Source organism: Palaemon carinicauda, chromosome 5 (genome assembly GCF_036898095.1).
Source record: "Palaemon carinicauda isolate YSFRI2023 chromosome 5, ASM3689809v2, whole genome shotgun sequence".
Classification (NCBI taxonomy): Eukaryota; Metazoa; Arthropoda; class Malacostraca; order Decapoda; family Palaemonidae; genus Palaemon; species Palaemon carinicauda.
In genome coordinates this window covers 176,836,382-176,855,324 of record NC_090729.1, presented here as the reverse complement: position 1 = coordinate 176,855,324, position 18,943 = coordinate 176,836,382, and the positions used below count along the sequence as shown (strand labels likewise).

Here is an 18,943-nt window from a genome sequence, read left to right as displayed (position 1 = left end):
CTATCTCTGCAGACTTCTATTGAATAAATCAAAGAATAGCATAAATAATAATATATATTACTGTATAGTACTTGACGAAAATTCTGTCACCACATGCCATGTGTTCTTTTGTCAATATATTTCAAATAATCAAGATCTCCCTCCTGATAAATTTTGACCTTAGAATCCAGAAATTTCCCACCAAGTAAAAATTTCCCTTACATCTAAAATTCCACTACTAAACACTGAACTTATGCACATATGACCAGTGCCCGAGCTTCCTCTGCACCCCGGTTATAGCTGAGGAGAACCATGGGATGGCTGCTGTAACTAAGCAGTTAAACAAGTAATTTCCTATCCCGTTTGTATGTTCGTTTTACATTGACCTCAGCCTTAAAATAACGGGGCCAAGAGCTCTTGCATTGGCAGCCCGTAAGTAATTCCTATCCCATACAACCTATAACCTACCTAGCTTACAAGGACGATTAGATCGTCACCACAAGAAAAACCTGGCGAGTCATGAGAGTGGACAAACTTTTGCAAGTTAGAATCGACCTCAGGTTGATTATGACTAATTTGTTAGTTGATGTTGGTGTCATAATTAACATGGTTGTATATGCTATAATGGTTGTAGATGCAATAATCCCTGGCAGTTATTATTGTTAAGTTACGCGAATGATGACACAGATGAAAGGTCCTGGAAAATCATCAAGACCCTGATGATTTCTCAAGTTCAGGATTCCTTTATATATGCTGATGATTGAAAACCCTTTCCATAAATGCTCAGGACATCATTTAAACTTGTGCATCGGCCGGGAATCGAACCCGGGCCTCCCGCGTGGCAGGCGAGAATTCTACCACTGAACCACCGATGCTTAGATCATAACTGAATTTTCTCCTACTTTATAATTTCATACCTACGTTAAAGGATAATTTATTTTCACTGTGATAAGAAATCATAGTGAGCAATTACCGGTCAAGTCCATTCATTCTCAAGTATGTGAATCTTATCAAAAATCATCTCCCTCATCTAAAACTGTGCATCGGCCGGAAATTGAACCCGGGCCTCCCACGTGGCAGGCGAGAATTCTACCACTGAACCACCGATGCTTAGAAAATGAACTAGAATTTGTTTTATACTTCAATAACTATATTAAAAGAAAACTTATCTTCATCGCAAGAAATCAGTTTTATCAACACTGGTAGCTTAATACCATATCCTTTGAATTAATAATATACCGTTTTCTAGTACTTCAATTTCGTCTGATACACCCTTAAAATTAGACAGTGTGTTTGAACATCATATACTCGTTGGCAAAACTAGTCATCCTACTAATAATCAATTAAAGGATAAAGATTGCTTGTGAGTGGAGGAAAAAGTGACAGGTTATTGTTGTGCTATGGCTTAATGTTCTAAAAGCTTATCATATATTCAGTGGATCAGTTCCTGACCTTAATATATTCCACTCATGCTAAGACTAAGGGGGGTCAGGCAATAGCAGGTGACGAATCAGCAGGTTGTGGGCATTAGAAGAATTTATCAAACGTAGACCAAACTTTACAAGCTGGAGTGAGGGTACAAGATGATTCTGACATAATTATTGTATGATGTTTGTGTTGCAACACCATTGTCATAAAGGCCTTAATCAATCCCACTAATCAGGACTAGCTTGTTTAGTTTGAGGCAAAGGGAAAAGTTCAAGGATCGCCATCAGATCAACAGTTTCATAATGATCGATTACTAGCCAAGTAAATTTACTCTGAAGTATGTGATTCTTATCACAAGTAGTCTCTGCCCCATCTAAAACTGTGCATCGGACGGGAATCGAACCCTGGCCTCCCGCTTGACAGGCGAAAATCTACTACTGAACCACTGATACAAAGATAATCTATCTTCCTCTTTCTCTTGTTACCTTTGCAGACTTTTATTGAATAAATTAAAGGGTAGTATAAATGATGGTATACATCAATGCATAGTATTTCACAAAAAATAAGTCACCACACTTTATGTGTCCTATTGTCAATACAGTGATACCTCGGTACTCGACCATAATCCGTTCGAGATCCGTGTTCGACCTCCGATTTGTTCGAGTACCGAATTTTTTTTCCCCATAAGAAATAATGGTATATATTCTATTCCGTTCCCAAGCACTCGAACAGGCCCAAAATATTAATAAAACGTGTACCTAAACAACAATAATTATCTAAATGTGTATGAAATTGGTCAGAAAATCCTATAAAACAATTTTAAACCATTTACTGTACTAAAATAAAACAATTTTAAACCATTTTCTGTACTGTAGTGAACATACCTTTGAGCAGCGGTTCGATGGCATACAGGGATGGATGTGGAGAGGATGGAAGGGGGAGGTTACTGCTTGGAAGGAGAGTCCCCTTCCATGATGTGGCGGGGTAGTTCTCCTTCAGGAGTTGTTTCTCTCTCCAATGAAAGGGTGGGCAGATCTATTTCAGGGGTTTCTTCTCTTCTTTGTCTCTTCTTTGGAGGAGAAACAGGCTTTGATGTAGCAGCTTTCTTTTCTTTTGTGAAAAACTGGTCTATTGTTAATTGTTTCTTCCTCCTCTGCAGTATTCTTCGAAAATGATACATGACACTATCATTAAACATATGCACTGCCCGGTTTGCTACTGCAATTTCTGGGTGGTATTTTTCAGCAAAAGCCTGCACATCTGCCCACTTGGAACAAATTTCATTGATGAGAGAACTTGGAACATCCTCCCTTACCTCATCCTCTTCTGAAGATTCCTGCTCCACAATCAGATCCTGCTGCTGTTGTTGTTGCAGGTGCAACAATTCCTCCACAGTCAACTCGGTAGAATGGCTTTCTACAAGCTCATCAATATCATCCTTGTCGACCTCAAGCCCCAAACTCCTGCCCATGACAACAATTTCCTCAACGACATCAGTGTCATCAGAAATTACAGGGGTAGCAGTGCTTGGACCCGCCTCTGGTTGGAAACCTTCAAACTCCCTCTCTGTGACACATGATGGCCACAGCTTACGCCAGGCAGAGTTCAATGTCCTATAGGTCACACCTTGCCAAGCTTGGTCAATCATGTTAACAGAGTTGAGGATGCTGAAGTGTTCCTTCCAGAATTCCTTTAGGGTCAACTTCGTGTCACTGGTCACTTCAAAACACTTTCTGAAAAGGGCCTTGGTATAGAGTTTTTTGAAGTTTGAAATGACCTGTTGGTCCATGGGCTGGAGTATGGGAGTAGTATTGGGGGGCAAGAATTTGATTTTGATAAAGCTGTATTCTTCTTTCAAGTCATCCTCGAGACCTGGAGGATGTGCAGGAGCATTGTCCATAACCAGAAGACATTTCATTGGCAAGCTCTTTTCAATGAGGTAAGCCTTAACCTGGGGGGCAAACACTTCGTTTATCCACTCAGTAAAGAATTGTCTTGTGACCCAAGATTTAGTGTTCGAGCGCCACATAACTGGTAGTGCACTTTTACAAATATTATTTCGTTTGAACACCCGGGGGTTGTCCGAGTGGTACACTAACAAGGGTTTGATCTTGCAATCGCCACTTGCATTTGCACACAGCAACAATGTTAGCCTATCTTTCATTGGCTTGTGACCTGGCATCTTCGTCTCGTCCTTGGTAATGTACGTATTGGCTGGCATTTTCTTCCAAAATAACCCAGTCTCATCACAATTAAAGACTTGTTGTGCGATCAAATTTTGTTCATTTATGTACCGATCGAATTCCCCCACGTATTTATCGGCTGCAATTTGATCCGAACTAGCTGCCTCCCCATGCCTAGTAACACGATGAATACCTGTTCTATTACGAAACTTTTCAAACCAACCCCTGCTCGCTTTAAATGTAAATGAATCACTTTCACTGGTACTCGGACTTTTCTTCACTAATTCTTCATAGATATGCAACGCTTTTTCACAAATGAACGCTTCACTAACACTTTCCCCGGCCAACTGTTTTTCTTTAATAAATATTAAAAGCAACTTTTCCATCTCCTCAATCACTTGTGGCCTTTGCTTAGTTACCGCCGTAACTCCCGTTGCAACATTCGCCTTCTTAATCATTTCTTTATGCTTTAAAAACGTAGAAATGGTCGACTTCGCCATTCCGTATTCTACCGCTAAATCGGACACTCGTACACCATTCTCATATTTCGCTATAATTTCCTTCTTCAACTCGATCGTTGTTCGCACTGTTTTCCTCTTCTCCTTCCCCTTAACACTCATTACTTTCTTGGGACTCATTATGAAAGCTAAAAAAGCAATTAAAAGCACTGAAAATCACTAAATCACAACGAATGCTGATCGCGCGTTGTCTGAGTGACGCTCTCGAGAGAACTGATGCTTCCCGAACAAGCGAGAGTGGCCGAGATGGCGCGATCATCACAAAGCCCATGCGGTCGTCACGTGTTCGGCTGGTCGAGTACCGAATTTTTGGTCGAGCACCGCAGCAAAAATTTCTCGAAAATTTTGGTCGAACTCCGAATTGTTCGAGTATAGAGTCGTTCGACTACCGAGGTATCACTGTATAAAGATTTCCCACCGCATAAATTTTCCCCCTAGAATTCGGAAATTTCCTACCAAATAAAAATTTCCCTTATTGTAGAAATACTTGACCTAGACACTGAACATATGTACATATGATCAAGGACCATGTTCCCTCTGCACCTAAGTTAGAACTGAGGAAGGCCAGGTGATAATTACTGATAACTCAACAGGTGAATACATAACTTCCTAATCTAGAGACCCTATCCCTACCTTAAAAGATAATTAGATTGTGTTCCCTAGACAAAGCTGCTGATTCCTCAGCTTGGACAGACTTTAGCAAGTTAAAATTGACTTCACGTTGACTGATTGATTTCTTAGTTGACACTGGTGTCACAATCAACATGTTTGTAGATGACGTAATCACCGGCAGTCATTGTCATTAAGTTGATCGAATGATGGCACAAATGAAAGATCCTAGAATGTCATTAAGACCAAAATGGTGTCTAAAGTTCATGGCTCCCTTGTAGATGATGGTAATTGAAACCCATTTTCTCACACTTTATACTTTAATATATGTTGAACGAAAATATATTTTCACAGCTACAAGAAATCCCAGTGAGGAATAACCAGTCAAATCCATTTAGTCTGAAGTAAGGAATTCTTATCACAAATAGTCTCTCCATCATCTAAAACTGTGCATCGGCCGGGAATCGAACCCGGGCCTCCCGCGTGGCAGGCGAGAATTCTACCACTGAACCACCGATGCTTAGAAAATTTAACACTGTCTTGATATACATCACTGTATAGTACTTCACGAAAAGTCTGTCACCACATGCCATGTGTCCAATTGTCAATATATATCAAATAATCAAGATCTCCCTCCAAATAAGTTTTGTCCCTAGAAAATGAAACTTCCCACAAAGTAAAAATTTCTCTTATATCTGAAATGTCGGTCCTAGATACTGAACATAAGCATATCTGATCAGTGCTCAAGCTCCTTCTGCACCCAAGTTAGAACTGAGGAAAACCAGGTGATAGCTCATGATACCTCAGCAAGTGAATAAGTAACTTCTTATCCCAAACACCCTATACCTAGCTTACAAGGATAATTACATCGCATTCACAAGAGAAAGCTGTTCAGTCATCAGTGGACAAACTTTTGCAAGTTAGACTTGACCTCAGGTTGACTGTGAATGATTTGTTAGTTGACGCTGATGTCGTAATTGACGTGATTGTAGATGCTGTTATCACTTTGCAGTTATTGTTGCTAAATTGTTCGAATGATGACGGTGATTAAAGATCCTGGAATGCCATCAAGACCCATATGGTTTCTCAAGTTCATGATTCCTTTATATATGCTGGTAATTGAAAACCCTTTCCATAAATGATCATGACATGATTTAAACCTGTGCATCGGCCGGGAATCGAACCCGGGCCTCCCGCGTGGCAGGCGAGAATTCTACCACTGAACCACCGATGCTTAGATCATAAGTGAATTTTCTCCTACTTTATAATTCAATATATACATTAAAGGAAAATTTATTTTTATCGCCACAAGAAATCATAACGAGTGATCACCGATCAAGTCCTTTCGCTCTCAAGCATGTGATTCTTATCACAAATGGTCACCCCCTCATCTAAAACTGTGCATCGGCCGGGAATCAAACCCGGGCCTCCCGCGTGGCAGGCGAGAATTCCACCACTGAACCACCAATGCTTAGATCATAAGTGAATTTTCTCCTACTTTATAATTCATTATATACGTTAAAGGAAATTTATTTTCATTGCTACAAGAAATCATAGTGAGTGATCACCGATCAAGTCCATTCGCTCTCAAGCATGTGATTTTTATCACAAATCGTCTCTCCCTCATCTAAAACTGTGCATTGGCCGGGAATCGAACCCGGGCCTCCCGCGTGGCAGGCGAGAATTCTACCACTGAACCACCGATGCTTAGAAAATGGGAAAGAATTTATATTTTATACTTCAATAACTATGTTAAAGGAATATTTATTTTCTTCCCTTAAAGAAATCCGACTCATCAACACCTGTAGCTTAATCAATATCCTACACAAATTAATGATACACCATTTTCTAGTACTTCAGTTTCCTCTAATATTCCCTTAAAATTAGCTAGAGTGTATGAAAATCTTATACTCATTGGCACAACCAGTCATCCTACTACTAATAATCCCTTGAAGGAAAAACATTGCCTGTGAGTGGTGGAAAATGTGACAGGTTATTGCTGTACTGTGTTCCAATTCTCTACAAATTCATCATATACACAAAAGATCAGTGTCTAGCTTCAATATATTCCCCTCACGCTAAGACTAAGGAGGGCCAGGCAATAGCAGGTGATTGATCAGCAGCTAGATCACATTGCGGGCATTAGTATGATTTATCAAATGCATTACAAGATTCATAATGCAAGATGATTGTGACATATTAGATATATGATGTTTTTCCCTATTATCATGGTCATAAATACCTTAATCAATACCACTCGTCAGGGCTAGCTTGTTTAGGCTATTGCAAAGAGGAAAGTTCCACAATAACCATCACGATCAACGTTACGAGTGAGTAATTATGGGTGAAGACTGTTTACTCTGAAGTATGTTATCTCTCATAGATAGTGTGTCTCATCTAAAATTGTGCATCGGCCGGGAATCGAACCCGGGCCTCCCGCGTGGCAGGCGAGAATTCTACCACTGAACCACCGATGCTTAGAAAATCTACTGCTCTCTCTCTCTCTCTCTCTCTCTCTCTCTCTCTCTCTCTCTCTCTGCAGACTTCTTTTGAATCTATCAAAGGGTAGCATAAATGATGATATACATTACTATATAATACTTCTTGAAAAGTCAGTCACCAAATCCCAATTAGAGGAATTTTTTCTAGTAACCTACTATTCCATTGAAATTATTATTCCGTCTATGATCCTGAAATTTCCACAAAGATAAATATTCCCTTATACTTGAAACTACTGATCATATGTACAGTATATATGACCAGTCCCCGAGCTCCATTTGCACCTACGTTAAAACTGAGGATGACCAGGTAATGACTGATCATCCCCTTACCTCACAGTGATGGATATATAGTGTTCACTAGAGAAAGCTGTTGAATAGTCAGTGTGGACTAACCTTTGCAAGTTAGAATGACCTAGGGTTAACTGCGAATGAATTGTTAGTTGACAATGGTGTTACAATTAACATGGTCGTAGAAGCCGCAATGACTGCCAGTCATTGTCGCTAAGTTGTTTGAATGATGGTACAGATGAAAGAGTCTGTCAATTAAAATTGTGCATCGGCCGGGAATCGAACCCGGGCCTCCCGCGTGGCAGGCGAGAATTCTACCACTGAACCACCGATGCCTAGAATATGTGCAAGATTTTCTTATATTTAATACTTCAATATCGATATAAAAGAAAAATATTTTCACTGCAGCAAAAAAAAATCAGGTTAACCAACACCTGTCGCTTTATACCCTACCCACAGATTAATGGTATCCCGTTTTCTATGGTTGGTCTTACATTTCAGTCGATATATATTTCACAAAGTATTGACATTTTCATTTTTCTGATTACAATACTACTTTTGCATCCATATGCATAAAATATAATACACAATAAACTAAATTCGTTGAGTTGTAATTTTCCAAGGTGACTAAAACAATATTTTCATTATAATTTTTCCCTTTTTACATATTAAAGAAATAAATCTAAATTCTGCATAATTCATTTGAAGGAAAATTTGGTAATGAAAACGACCCTCTCAAAGTTATGTCTAGGGGTTCTTATCAGGAAATGCTCCCAGTGTTTGGTCTAGCTCCTGAGTCATCAGCAGCTATTGCCTGGCCCTTCCTGGTCCTAGCTTGGGTGAAGAGAGGGCTTGGGGGCTGATCATATGTACTGCATTTATTGTCAATCTCTAGGGCATTGTCATGCTAGCTAGGACATTGTCACTGTCCCTTGCATCTGCCATTCATGAAGAGCTTTTAAACTTTTAAACTAAATTATTAGTAATTGAAAATCCTTACTACAAGGTCTCTCAATGATTCAAAACTGTGCATCGGCCGGGAATCAAACCCGGGCCTCCCGCGTGGCAGGCGAGAATTCTACCACTGAACCACCGATGCTTAAATAATGACTTGATTTTCTCATACTTTAGACTTTAATATCTACGTTGAACGAAAATATATTTTCACAGCTACAAGAAATCCCAGTGAGGAATTACCCGTTAGTTAAGTCCATTTAGTCTGGAGTATGGAATTCTTATCACAAATAGTCTCTCCATCATCTAAAACTGTGCATCGGCCGGGAATCGAACCCGGGCCTCCCGCGTGGCAGGCGAGAATTCTACCACTGAACCACCGATGCTTAGATTATAATTAAATTTTCTCCTACTTTATAATTCAATATATACGTTAAAGGAAAATTTATTTTCATTGCTACAACAAATCATACTGAGTGATCACCGATCAAGTCCATTCGCTCTCAAGCATGTGATTTTTATCACAAATTGTCTCTCCCTCATGTAAAACTGTGCATCGGCCGGGAATCGAACCCGGGCCTCCCGCGTGGCAGGCGAGAATTCTACCACTGAACCACCGATGCTTAGATTATAACTAAATTTTCTCCTACTTTATAATTCAATAAATACGTTAAGGAAAATTTATTTTCATTGCTACAAGAAATCATAGCGAGTGATCACCGATCAAGTCCTTTCGCTCTCAAGCATGTGATTCTTATCACAAATCGTCTCAGCATCATTTAAAATTTTGCATCGGCCGGGAATCGAACCCGGGCCTCCCGCGTGGCAGGCGAGAATTCTACCACTGAACCACCGATGCTTAGATTATAACTAAATTTTCTCCTACTTTATAATTCAATAAATACGTTAAGGAAAATTTATTTTCATTGCTACAAGAAATCATAGCGAGTGATCACCGATCAAGTCCTTTCGCTCTCAAGCATGTGATTCTTATCACAAATCGTCTCAGCATCATTTAAAATTTTGCATCGGCCGGGAATCGAACCCGGGCCTCCCGCGTGGCAGGCGAGAATTCTACCACTGAACCACCGATGCTACCTTAAAAATGAACATTTTCTTATATCATATTCTTATATATCAACTTGAAAGGCCACTGCATTTTTATCGTTATGAGCATTTGTGTATCAAAACTTATCTCCTAATACCCAAATTATAGATTAATGTTCTCTCGTTTTCTATGACTTTTCTTGACATATCTCACATGAGGAGTACTTGCAAAGTTTATCATCATATTTGTTTTTCTAATCCAAATATAACATTTAATTTCATTTATTTGTACAGTAAATCACAAAACTAACTATGTCCAATGAGTTTTAATTCTTCAAATCATCTATGACAGTTTTCCACATGAATCTTTCCCTTTTTCATATCCAAGAAATAAATTACGCATTCTGTTCAATTTACTCAATGACAAAGTTGACAAATATGGTTATGAGAAAATCCCTAAAATGTTATGCCCAGTTCTTATGTAGGAAATGCTTCTTTTCTTTGGATATCTTTCCATAACAGATATTTGTACTACCACTGTATTGAAAAATTATCTTATGTTTATTGTTTCAGTTTCCATTGTAATAATAATAATAATAATAATAAAAACTTGAATAAAACACCATGCCATGTCTGTTAATCTTGGGTATTATAATACCCAATATTAATAATAATAATAATAATAATAATAATAATAATAATCATCATCATCATCTTAAAATTCCCATGAATTATTTCGACCTGACACAGCTATGAACAGTTTTACCATCATAATCATATTAAATTTCATCGTAAATTATGTTCACAGAAATTACAGTATAAGACGAAACTACATTCTTTTAAGGAACAAAAATTTTCAAAAGTATTCTGTCGGGATATATAGAATAAATTCTTTCTTAATTACCACAAGCATACTAAGTAAGAACAACAGTGATCATATTAGAACCTAGATACATGTTGTACCAACCGTGTGTCACACGATCGTACATAATAAATTTTTTATATATTATGCTTGTATCTTCGCTCTTCCCTCGCACTAAAAAGAACCAGAATAAACATGTCTGCGTTTCTCCTATGTAACATTGTCTGTTTCTCGAACATGTAATTTCCTGTTGCCTTGAGGTTTTGTATATAAAGGAGAGTGTTCTATAATAAATTAACTCAGTTGCTTTCATACTGCCTTTGAGTTCACAACCTTCTCTCGGCCCGTCACAATGTCTACTGTAGGCTCCAGAGCCTTTAAATATGCGGCCCCGAGACTATATAATAAGCTCCCGAGAGATATCCGAATAATTGAAGATATTAAAGCTTTTAAGAGGAAACTGAAAACTCTTATTCTGTGAGTGTTTGGATAGTGACGACCTAACAGTAAACGAGCAATACGCATTGTGGAAGGTTAAATGCTCCCGAATGAACACCATAAAACGATCGTGGAGGTCCTGTACAGAGTAGGGCTCCCCTGCTGTACAGAACCAGAAAAGCAGCCCTTAAAGCAAAAAGAATTTTAAATGTAATCAGAGAAGTAATTTATAGACCTTAGACCCTAATATCGTCAGAATTTGAACATGATTACAGCGAAGAAACCAAAGACTCTCTTCATCACAACAGACAGTCCCAAATTTGCCCCTTTCCCCAACCACATAACCAAAAATTTAATTTATCAATACAATTTTCATATTTTGATATTCCCTTTATTATTCTACTATAATCAACTTAAGTATTTTATTATCATATATTCGGTGGAGCAACCATTCAACCAATTCCTAACTATCACTTAAAGGTTTCAAGATCACTCATGAGCGGCAAATGCAAGATATAGTGCATTGTGCTTGTTCCACTATGTCCTAGGGGCCGATGAAATGTACACAGTTAATCAGCGTCTAAGTTCCCTATCCACCCAAGATAGGACCAAGGGCGATCAGGCACTGGTTGTTGATGACTCAGCTAGTAGATTAGGGAATGTCCATTAACGAAATCTATCGGGGTTGGGAGTGTCTCAATCTAAAGTTAGAGTACTTGCACAAGATAATTTTGACTAACTTTTATTTGACGTTGGTGTCGCAATAAACATGGTCATAGACGTCTTAATCACTGTCGACCGTGGTCGTTAGAGCGCACATATGAGAAATCCTGGATTACTGGAACATCTAAAACACACAAACTAGTTCATTCTACTGTTCATATTTAAGTGAAGATGTGTTAGCCAAAGATGTACCTGAATGGTAATCAATGGACAAGGGAAGATATGGTAGAACAAGAGAAACTGGGCTGATGACAATGTGCAGGGAGGTTGAGCTCAGAGAGATGGCACAGGAAAGAGAGATATGGCGTGAAAGCATTAAGGTCCCATGCATCAAGTGGGTGCCAGAGGATTAAGTAAGTAATGAAAGTATCTCTTTATAATCCCTAGACTAGTTGATGGTATCAAAATACCAAATTGTGTCGGCATCATTTAAAATTTTGCATCGGCCGGGAATCGAACCCGGGCCTCCCGCGTGGCAGGCGAGAATTCTACCACTGAACCACCGATGCTTACATATACGAGGAATTTATTCTATTTTTTATACTTTCCTATCGACGCTGAATGACAATTCATTTTCAATACTGCAAGAATTCAGCTCTATTAACACTTGTCGCATGAAACCCGACCGGGCGAATAACGGTCTCCCGTTTTCTATGACTGATTAAACATCTCACTGGACGAAGGCTCTAAAGTATTTATTTGGTTTCATACTCTTAATACCAATAACACGTTTGAAACCGCTATTTCGTAAAGTGTATTACGCGATACACACCACGGGTGGGTCAAAATCCTCTAGAGCAATAAAAGGATTTTTTTTCACTATAATTTTTTCCGTTTTAGAAAATCTAAAAAAAATAAGTTACCTGTACTGGTCACAGCTGGAATAAAACTACTGCTCATCCTTCAAGAAGTTTTATATATTAGATGTGACTAGATTCTGGAATGACCTTCCTAATCGGGCAGTTATATCAGTGGAACTGATGAGTTGGTTGACACAGTTTCGTTTTATAGTTTATATATGACTGACCTATTTAACGTTGTTATATATGTATTTTTTGTTCATTAATTTTAAATAGTTTATTTGCTATTCTCTTATTTCCTTTCCTCACTAAGCTAGTTTCTCTGTAGGAGACCTTGGGGTTTGTAGCATTGTGCTTTTCCACCCAGAGTTAATAATAATAATAATAATAATAATAATAATAATAATAATAATAATAATGATGATGATGATGATGATGATGATGCCAAAAGTTTAAAACGTATGAATCATATTGCTATGAAATATACTAGAAAAATCTTTTGGTTTTGGAGCTGTTATTCACATTTTTTCCCTGCCGTTTATAAGAGAAAATATATTTGGCCAACAGTCTCTAAACATCATAGTGTAACATATATTTCCATTATCGCATAATTATATCATAATAATCACTATCACTAATTATGAAGACAACCAGAGGGGCAATCAGTAGGGTGCAGACCTCCGCCGAGGCAGCTTATTTCTCGACCTTTTGCTCTATTTTGACCTTGACTTTTGACCTTAACATGTATTAATTGGCGTGTATTTTCATACACTCAAATATAAACCAAGTTTGAAGTTTCTGTGACAACGATGTCCAAACTTATGGCTGATTACGTGAATTGGACATTTTGATTGACTGTGACCTTGACCTTTGACCTTGCCCTTACAAAATTTAATAATTTCCAGCTTTTTACATAATAGTTAATCCCGGCAAGTTCCATTACTCTACGATTGAGATCGTGGCCAGGAAGCTGTTCACATACAAACACACGCATAAACACACAAACAAGGGGTTAAACATAACCTCCTTCAAACTTCGTTGGCGGAGGTAATAAAAGCAACAACGACGGAGTACGCAAAATTACTAGCAGAATGCAGTAATGATGAAAAGGAAATTATAATACCCATAGAAAAGGGTTTGTTATAAAATTAACGCCTCTGAGGCAGCAACCAGCTTCAATAATACCTTTCTAAAAGAAGGTCTTTTCCCTAACAACAAAAACAACAATAATAAGAATTTCCAAATACCTTAACTTGTAACTCTAAGCCTCTATAATGAATAAGGCTTTAATATTACGAAAATATCCAACTTCCCATAAACATTTCCTTAGAAATTGCAGTATATGGGAAAAACGAATCAATTTGCTTTAAATTACATAATAGCAGATGCTTTAATACTCGAACCTGTGCAATTATCTAGACTATAATTAGTCAAGCGTTTGTTGAATAAGGTGCAATTCACCATAAATGGTATTACAAATATTCAAGGGGCAGCTCTTACGTTTTAGGCTACTCCTAATAAAGATCAAATCAATCATCACTCCTGCAAAAAAGGAAAAAAAAAAAATCTGTCGGTCCACATTAGTTACACCAACAGTTCCCCTACAGCTAGATCCCACAGTAAGGTCAATGATACTTCATACTGGAGACGAAGTTAAAATGGTCATTGTCTCATTGGCACTGTAGGACCTCACTTTGAATAATTCACTGAGAGTTCCACATTGCATAAACGATCTTCAAGGTTGACTCTTAAGTTCGTAATGTTTACAGGATCTGCTAACCGGAGTCATTATTCGGTTATGCGTTTTTAAAATTGAGTTCCTACTACTTTTCTCAAAACTTTGCATCGGCCGGGAATCGAACCCGGGCCTCCCGCGTGGCAGGCGAGAATTCTACCACTGAACCACCGATGCTTATCACATTTAGGGCTATTTTTACATATTGTTTGATAACGTCGCTAAATGACGAGGCATTTTCACTTCTGCAAGAATTCAGTTCATCGCGCGCCTTTGTCACTCGGTTCAATGATCTCCCGTTTTCTATGACTGTTCTTCACGCATGACAGGCTCCATGGGCAATGAAGGGTTAAATCTTAGTTTCTAAAATCATATTTCTTCGAGAACCATTCATTCATACGATGAATTTCAAGACGCATGCATTAATTGGATAGTCAAAATCACTCTAAATGCCAAGGAATTTTCTTTCCATTTCATATCATTACACTTTACACATATCTAGGAAATGACAATTAAAAGGGCCTTTCTGGGCACTTGGCCAATTACAGTAATTTAGGTTTTTGATGAGTACTTTACTTATCAAATTTATAACCTTTTCCTTCGTAAGGTAGTATAATCCCACCAACGTTTTTAAAATTATGTGGCTTTCTGGGTTTACCATTACAATTCAAGGGTTATCGACATTAGTGTCTCTATGTCTGAGATTCATATATAGGCAAAATGTTCCAAATTTTCACAGAGAAGAGGTTGAAGCTCAACACATCAACATTGAAAGAGGAAAGAGGGCGTCTTACAGTAAACAAGCTCGCAGAAATATAATTGCTAAAGTATTTGTATCACAATTTTTAGGAGAAGAAGAATTAAACCAAATGGCAAAAGATCTGCGAAAAGAAGCAAAAACATGAAAAAGGCACAACAATAAGAAAGATGTTAAAGACAAAAATACTATGTTGAAGATGAAAGTGAAAAGTTAAAACTAGATTAACTTCCAATGTATGTTTCCATTAAATGTCATTTTTGAAGGAAACACGTCCATGCAACATGCAAGTCATTGTCTGTCTGCACAATGAGTGGTAAAAGTTTAAGTGCTGCAACACGTACACGCCCGATGGCGTCTTTAATCATCATTACTCTCTCTCTCTCTCTCTCTCTCTCTCTCTCTCTCTCTCTGCTAAAGTAATACCACATGGAAAAGGTCATTTGGTTTTGTAGGTCCTTTAACAACAAACTCTGCAATATGTAGTTAAATTGGAAACCCGATCATTAGTTCTTAGTGAACATCTGGGATTTGTTATTGATATAAATAACGAAGAAATATCCCAAAATCAATTTATTTGGTACTGCTTTAACAGAGAGAAAGAGAGAGAGAGAGAGAGAGAGAGAGAGAGAGAGAGAGAGAGAGAGAGAGCAACAAATACTTAGGGGAATGCAGTAACATATAAACTGCAAACCAAAAAGAATAAGAGAAAAAAACTGAACAAATCAATCGTACATATTCCTGAAAGCTGTAATAATGAATCCATATACGCTTTCTAGCAAAAAAGTAAGATATATAATTTAAGTATTTGTTTTAAATTACTTCTGCCAGGTATCAATTATATGTGGGAGTCAATGCTTACTCACGTTTTAGACTTGGAGTTCTCCACAAGTCGTTTTTAAGCTGCGACGAGACCTCAATATCGACCCATGAATATCTTAGCAGCGATTCTGGAAAACTGGCCTCCTTCCATCACATTCCTGAAAATACAAAAATAACATTATAATGTTGTTTAATTGATATATGAAAATCTTATTATTAGGAAAATGAAAATTCTTAGATTAATTCGTTTTTGAAACCAGATATTCTTCTGTCTGAAATCCACATTTTCTTAAAATCTTATTATAAATGAGTATGTATCATGCTCTCGTGTACAAACGAAAACTGCAGTAGGGTCTTTTTACTTCATAGAAAGAGCATTGTATATTAACGAAATTTTATTCGCATGGTAGAGCCAACAACTTAATCATAACTACATATTTCTAAATATAATAATCCAATACAGTCTATTACTGCATTGCAGAGGACATTCCACTTCGTTTCACTACCACACCAGACAATTTACATCAGTTATATCAAAGATTTCGGGAATTAGTAAAATAGCACATAGGGTTTATTGAAATATATTATCATTATTATTATTATTATTATTATTATTATTATAATCATCATTATTGTCATTATTATTATATAAAGTAATGTTGAAGTTATCAATAATATTAGGCCCTAACCTTTTTCAGAGAGAGAGAGAGAGAGAGAGAGAGAGAGAGAGAGAGAGAGATAATATAATCGGTCAGCAGAGAGAGAGAGAGAGAGAGAGAGAGAGAGAGAGAGAGATAATATAATCGGTCAGCAAAGAGAGAGAGAGAGAGATAATATAATCGGTCAGCAGAGAGAGAGAGAGAGAGAGAGAGAGAGAGAGAGAGAGGATTATTTCCTCTATTCTTGCCGAATCTAATGACACTGCATTTATTTGTTAAATTGGCTCCACAATACAAAAAGATCACAGGCTATCATCAAATAATACCTACGTAATCCACTAATATCCCAATCCAATCAATAGGTATTTTCACGTTAGTATCATAGCTATTACAAACTCTATTATGCCAGTGAATCTTCTCACCCTTACCATGAGAAATTGATAAGGAACATTAATACAAGCGTGTGATAAATACCTCTTATCACTTACGCATGAGAACATTAATAGCCTCACCACATGCAAGTGACAGAGACCCTTATCAAAATTTAGGATAATTTATACTTTCAGTAAAATGAAGGTGATATAATTATTACTACTGCATATTAAACAGTTAATTTTATTGGGAGCAGAACCTTTCCATGAGAACTGGAATGTTTGGAAATCAATGTTTCTTATTACAGTATTCTTGAAGTCTAAATGTAGAAAACGTTCCCAGTTTAGCAGCAGTTGCAATGGATACTGGTGTCATGCTACTTGTACGAAATAGATTTTGTCTGATCAAATATCTGGCAGTAATTTTAGCCTACTGGAAGCGTTGTAAACGTTATAGATTCTGTCTGAGCAAAGATCTGGCTGAACCATTTTATAATGTGACGTCTTTCACCTGAAGTCCTTTAGTGCCTCTAGACTATTTATTGACGTATTGGGCTGATCTGTTGTCAGTGAAAGTTTTTTTTTCTTATCAGTTGACAGCTTGAAAACAAAATTAACCATAACAAAAGATTCCTTTTATCACAAGATCTCTCTCTCTCTCTCACACACACATACATACATATATATATATATATATATATATATGAATAAAATTCTCAAAGAAACAAGATAATCACAACAGACACGAAAATGAGGGAGAAAGAGCCAACAAAAATAAAAAGAGAGGATACAAAATTAGCGAAAGGAAATTAAAACAAAAACTACAATTCAATATCGTTCCACTAACCTTCAAAAGGTTTTCTTTACATAGCATAAAAGAAACAAAAGTGAGAGATTAAATCATCAATTTGCAATAAATAGATGAAAACATTTAATCAACAGTGAAATCATAGGAAATTCTTTCAATAGAGAAAAAAATTCTTCTAAAACCGGCATTTGATTCAATGAGATACAGTAAAGCAAGTAATAACGCATAGAATATCAAGCTAGTTGAAATATAGGCCTTGTATGGATATGGGATATTGATTTGATATGGCATAACATTTAGTCTCTTATAAGCATCGGTGGTTCAGTGGTAGAATTCTCGCCTGCCACGCGGGAGGCCCGGGTTCGATTCCCGGCCGATGCATAATTTTCATCACCTCAAAGATATTCAAGAATCAATACTAAATCTCTTCCATTATTCTAAGAAACCAATTGGAGTGAATTAATAAACGAATAAGCCCGGGGTTCTGAAAGGTTTTGGATTATTCCAAAGAAAAATCATATATGTAAAATTTCTCTCATAAGATTAAATTAGTTATAGATGACAGGAACAAATGAATAATAGTATCCATCTTACAAGATGTGATATCACGTTCGAAGAGAGAAGGATGGACAAATACAGATAGAAATTGAAAGGGAGAAAGACAAAGGATTTTATCAATCTTCAAAGACCCTCTCCAGCATGACAGAAAAAATAATCTTTAAATTTCAGAAATGACAGAGAGAGGCTTAGATTAACAATCAACACAAGTGAAATGATAACATACGAGTGTGAGAATTCATTGAATAGGTCAGGGAAGTTTGCTTGTTTTGGGAAGAAGCACGGTTGAAGGTGAAACTAGGGAGTATGGAAGATTAACATAATTTTATATATTATCAAATTACAGTATATTTCCATATAGGTAGAACATATGAAATTCTCGGAGAAAACTAGAAAATGACAGTTTTCATCACCTCTAAAGATGGAGACAAAAAATCACTTCTGTTCATCATTTCATTAAAATTCCCAGAAACACTTTGAAATGATGGCAAGGTTATGAATCCATTAGGAATTTTTTTTTTTCAAGTATGAAAATATATTGGATCTAATATAATGATGAGCCGCATATCTGAAATTTTTGTTATAGAACTGTTAACATAAAATCAGTTATATGAAAAACAGGTTCAACATACTAACATTCGTCTCTCTAGCATTCAGAGGGTTTTCATTAGACGATAACAGAAAAACAAAAGCAACAGAAATGGGTGTCAAATTCAAATATATAAAATGGGTATTCAAATTTACAATAATATTATTGAATTCTGTTAAATGCTAAGGAGAATCTTTGAATAACCAGCATCTAATTCCATGAAAGAGATACAACGAAGAAATGGACAACAGAAAATCAAACTTCTCATTTATGGAAAACTAAATACAAGCTCACCTACATGGCATAACATTTTC

General features: G+C 37.0%; 12 non-coding genes and 1 pseudogene across 12 annotated transcripts; 1 reads left to right on the top strand and 12 right to left on the bottom strand.

Annotated features, from left to right (window-relative positions):
* Positions 1–15,794, bottom strand: part of LOC137641625 (uncharacterized) — a 111,468-nt pseudogene extending 95,674 nt beyond the window's left edge.
* TRNAG-GCC (transfer RNA glycine (anticodon GCC)) lies at positions 784–854 on the bottom strand. Its single transcript has one exon. It is a non-coding gene; the product is annotated as a tRNA-Gly (tRNA).
* TRNAG-GCC (transfer RNA glycine (anticodon GCC)) lies at positions 5,167–5,237 on the bottom strand. The gene has a single exon. It is a non-coding gene; the product is annotated as a tRNA-Gly (tRNA).
* On the bottom strand, positions 5,881–5,951 carry TRNAG-GCC (transfer RNA glycine (anticodon GCC)). The gene has a single exon. It is a non-coding gene; the product is annotated as a tRNA-Gly (tRNA).
* Positions 7,124–7,194, bottom strand: TRNAG-GCC (transfer RNA glycine (anticodon GCC)). The gene has a single exon. It is a non-coding gene; the product is annotated as a tRNA-Gly (tRNA).
* Positions 7,771–7,841, bottom strand: TRNAG-GCC (transfer RNA glycine (anticodon GCC)). The gene has a single exon. It is a non-coding gene; the product is annotated as a tRNA-Gly (tRNA).
* Positions 8,776–8,846, bottom strand: TRNAG-GCC (transfer RNA glycine (anticodon GCC)). The gene has a single exon. It is a non-coding gene; the product is annotated as a tRNA-Gly (tRNA).
* TRNAG-GCC (transfer RNA glycine (anticodon GCC)) lies at positions 9,013–9,083 on the bottom strand. The gene has a single exon. It is a non-coding gene; the product is annotated as a tRNA-Gly (tRNA).
* On the bottom strand, positions 9,249–9,319 carry TRNAG-GCC (transfer RNA glycine (anticodon GCC)). Its single transcript has one exon. It is a non-coding gene; the product is annotated as a tRNA-Gly (tRNA).
* TRNAG-GCC (transfer RNA glycine (anticodon GCC)) lies at positions 9,485–9,555 on the bottom strand. The gene has a single exon. It is a non-coding gene; the product is annotated as a tRNA-Gly (tRNA).
* TRNAG-GCC (transfer RNA glycine (anticodon GCC)) lies at positions 11,969–12,039 on the bottom strand. Its single transcript has one exon. It is a non-coding gene; the product is annotated as a tRNA-Gly (tRNA).
* TRNAG-GCC (transfer RNA glycine (anticodon GCC)) lies at positions 14,172–14,242 on the bottom strand. Its single transcript has one exon. It is a non-coding gene; the product is annotated as a tRNA-Gly (tRNA).
* Positions 15,795–17,792: 1,998 nt separating the features above from the next.
* On the top strand, positions 17,793–17,863 carry TRNAG-GCC (transfer RNA glycine (anticodon GCC)). Its single transcript has one exon. It is a non-coding gene; the product is annotated as a tRNA-Gly (tRNA).
* The last annotated feature ends 1,080 nt before the right edge of the window (positions 17,864–18,943 follow it).